Source organism: Carcharodon carcharias, chromosome 38, assembly GCF_017639515.1.
Source record: "Carcharodon carcharias isolate sCarCar2 chromosome 38, sCarCar2.pri, whole genome shotgun sequence".
NCBI classification, from domain to species: Eukaryota; Metazoa; Chordata; class Chondrichthyes; order Lamniformes; family Lamnidae; genus Carcharodon; species Carcharodon carcharias.
This window is the reverse complement of record NC_054504.1, coordinates 858,803-862,949: the sequence shown is the minus strand read 5'-3', so window position 1 is coordinate 862,949 and position 4,147 is coordinate 858,803.

Sequence of the window (4,147 nt, the reverse complement as noted above, 5' to 3'; positions counted from 1 at the left end):
GTACACCCACGGCGCTGTTAGGGAGGGAGTTCCAGGGTTTTGTCTGTGTGGTGTAGGTACACCCACGGCGCTGTTAGGGAGGGAGTTCCAGGATTTTGTCCCGTGTGGAGTAGGTACACCCACGGCGCTGTTAGGGAGGGAGTTCCAGGATTCTGTCCCGTGTGGTGTAGGTACACCCATGGCGCTGTTAGGGAGGGAGTTCCAGGATTTTGTCCGTGTGGTGTAGGTACACCCGCGCCGCTGTTAGGGAGGGATTTCCAGGGTTTTGTCTGTGTGGTGTAGGTACACCCACGGCGCTGTTAGGGAGGGATTTCCAGGGTTTTGTCTGTGTGGTGTAGGTACACCCACGGCGCTGTTAGGGAGGGAGTTCCAGGATTTTGTCCCGTGTGGAGTAGGTACACCCATGGCGCTGTTAGGGAGGGAGTTCCAGGATTTTGTCCGTGTGGTGTAGGTACACCCGCGCCGCTGTTAGGGAGGGAGTTCCAGGATTTTATCCCCGTGTGATGTAGGTACACCCACAGCACTGTTAGGGAGGGAGTTCCAGGATTTTGTCCGTGTGGTGTAGGTACACCCACGGCGCTGTTAGGGAGGGAGTTCCAGGATTTTGTCCTGTGTGGTGTAGGTACACCCACGGCGCTGTTAGGGAGGTAGTTCCAGGATTTTGTCCTGTGTGTTGTAGGTACACCCACAGTGCTGTTAGGGAGGTAGTTCCAGGATTTTGACCCCAGCGACAGTGAAGGAACGGCCGATATATTTCCAAGTCAGGAGGGTGAGTGGCTTAGAGGGGAACTTCCAGGTGGTGGTGTTCCCCATGTGTCTGCTGCACGCAGAGGGGGAAAGGACAGTGTATCTAACGCACTGCGACACCCGGTCCCGGTTGGGTGGGGGGGGGACGACAGTGCATTGAAAACAGAAACGTTGAGATGGAATCAGGTCTCAACTTCGAGACAGAGACAGAAAGCTCAACAACCCGTGGATGCAGTCGAATTTTGTGTATTTTGCGCAGCACGTCTGCTGATTTAAAAAAAAAATAAATGGTTTTATACAAATATTACAGAGATTGTTCCAGTCAGGAGAAACATTAGTGAGAATTAGTGCAATCAATCATCAATTGGGTTAGTTCATTTGAAGGCTTTAGGCTATGTTATCGGGGTAGTGGGTGGTGTCCCAGGGTTTGGAATGTGCAGAGGTTGTGGGGCAGGAATGGTGTCGGGGGGTGGGGTGGGGGGGGCACATCACCCTCTTGTGAAAGACACTCTACTTTTCTAAACTTGGGATGTTCCCACCCTCCACCACCCCCCCCCCCCCCCCCCCCCAACCCCCCTCCCGAGCCGATGGACGGCACTTGACTATTGGACCACAGGGTGCATCGCAGCAGCAGCAGCAGCAGCAGCCACAGGAGTCTGCCGTGTGTTTACTATTCAGCCCTCCTGGTCCCTGGTGGGGTCCACGTCACCCCGAAGACTGTCGGGTCCGAATGTGGGCTCTGCTGCAAACGCACCCCACTTGCTTCTCCCTCTCCACCCCAAGTCAGTCAGTTTTATGGCAGAATTCAGTTAAGCGTTAGTGTGGGGTATACCATAGTGTTACAGTGAGGGGTGTGGGGGTATATCAAGTGTTACACTGAGGGGTATGGGATATATCAGAGTGTTAAAATGAGGGGTGTGGGGTATATCAGAATTTTACAGTGAGGGGTGTGGGATATATCAGGTACAGCACGGGGTTAGATACAGAGTAAAGCTCCCTCTACACCGTCCCCATCAGAATTTTACAGTGAGGGGTGTGGGGTATATCAGAGTGTTACAGTGAGGGGTGCGGGGTATATCAGAGCGTTACAGTGAGGGGTGCGGGGTATATCAGAGAGTTAGAGTGAAGGGTTTGAGGTTTATCAGTGTTACCGTGAGGGGTATGGGATATATCAGTGTTAAAATGAGGGGTGTTGGGTATATCAGAATTTTACAGTGAGGGGTGTGGGGTATATCAGTGTTAGAGTGAGGGGTGTGGGTTATATCATAGTGTTAGAGTGAGGGGTGTGGGATATATCAGAGTGTTACAGTGAGGGGTGTGGGGTCTATCAGAGAGTTAGAGTGAGGGGTTTGAGGTTTATCAGTGTTAGAGTGAGGGGTGTGGGATATATCAAAGTGTTACAGTGAGGGGTGTGGGGTATATCAGAGTGTTACAGTGAGGGGTGTGGGGTATATCAGAGTGTTACAGTGAGGGGTGTGGGGTATATCAGAGTGTTACAGTGAGGGGTGTGGGGTATATCAGAGAGTTAGAGTGAGGGGTTTGAGGTTTATCAGTGTTAGAATGAGGGGTGTGGGATATATCAGAGTGTTACAGTGAGGGGTGTGGGATATATCAGAGTGTTACAGTGAGGGTTGTGGGATATATCAGAGTGTTACAGTGAGGGGTGTGGGGTACATCAGAGTGTTACAGTGAGGGGTGTGGGGTACATCAGAGTGTTACAGTGAGGGGTGTGGGGTACATCAGAGTATTACAGTGAGGGGTGTGGGGTACATCAGAGTGTTACAGTGAGGGGTGTGGGGTACATCAGAGTGTTACAGTGAGGGGTGTGGGGTATATCAGAGTGTTACAGTGAGGGGTGTGGGGTATATCAGAGTGTTACAGTGAGGGGTGTGGGGTATATCAGAGTGTTACAGTGAGGGGTGTGGGGTACATCAGAGTGTTACAGTGAGGGGTGTGGGGTATATCAGAGTGTTACAGTGAGGGGTGTGGGGTATATCAGAGTGTTACAGTGAGGGGTGTGGGGTACATCAGAGTGTTACAGTGAAGGGTGAGGGGTATATCAGAGTGTTACAGTGAGGGGTGTGGGATATATCAGAGTGTTACAGTGAGGGGTGTGGGATATATCAGAGTGTTACAGTGAGGGGTGTGGGATATATCAGAGTGTTACTGTGAGGGGTGTGGGGTATATCAGAGTGTTACAGTGAGGGGTGTGGGGTACATGAGTGTTACAGTGAAGGGTGAGGGGTATATCAGAGTGTTACAGTGAGGGGTGTGGGGTACATCAGAGTGTTACAGTGAAGGGTGAGGGGTATATCAGAGTGTTACAGTGAGGGGTGTGGGGTACATCAGAGTGTTACAGTGAAGGGTGAGGGGTATATCAGAGTGTTACAGTGAGGGGTGTGGGGTACATCAGAGTGTTACAGTGAGGGGTGTGGGGTATATCAGGGAGTGTTCTGGGTAGTGGTGTTTGCAGTCTCTGTTTTTATCATGTTACAAAGCGCACAAGGTGGCAGATGCAGCGATACCCTGGTATAAGCAGATCAGAGATTAACCTCTGTCCCCTGTCGGGTATAACTGAGCGATTTCACACCCACTCCAAACCGCTCCACACCACACCCCACCCCACCCTCCACCCCCATCCCTACCGAAAAAGAAGCAGAAATCAAAAAGCCATTTTTGTTAATAGTGGCAAATCAACTGGGCCGAGATGTATCCAGAATCGACCATTGTCGACCCAGACATGATTAAATATCGCCAAAGCCCCAGAAAATACCACTTAGGGATGCAGGCTGGGGTGGGGGTGGGGGTGAGAGGGGTGGTGGTGGTGGGGGGGGGGGGGGAATCTGCTTCGCTGCGAGTGGCTGGATACCCAGACCACCCTTCCACACCCCTGCCCGGCTACTCGACAACGTTGGGCGTCGCTGCCCCCTCCGCCGGCAGATTGACCCAGTCACCGGGTGAGAATCGGGTGAGGGGGGGTGCTGTAAGGGTTCTTTGGAGGCCGGGGGACGGTGAGGTGGGGGACTTCATTAAAATATGCAGTTGTGGGTAGGGGGGAGGGGCCTCTGATCCAGTGAAAGCCCACTAAAAACACCGAGCATCTGGGACCCAGGGAACATAAAAACACTGGGCATTCAGACCCAGAGGAATTAATTATATACACAGGCCAAGCAATGGAACCCAGGGGAACACATTATGTACACTGATCGGACATTAGGACCCCAGGGGAATCCGGGGAGCATGCAGCCTCGCCAATTGTGTCTCTCCCCGCCCCCGACTTGGTAGACAGTGGGAGGGTGGGTAAAGAGGAAGGGCAGACACTCAATCACCCTCCCCTCCGTTCCTCTGACCCCTTCCCCCTCCCCCTATCCTGTTCCTGCCCCCCCCCACCCACCCACCC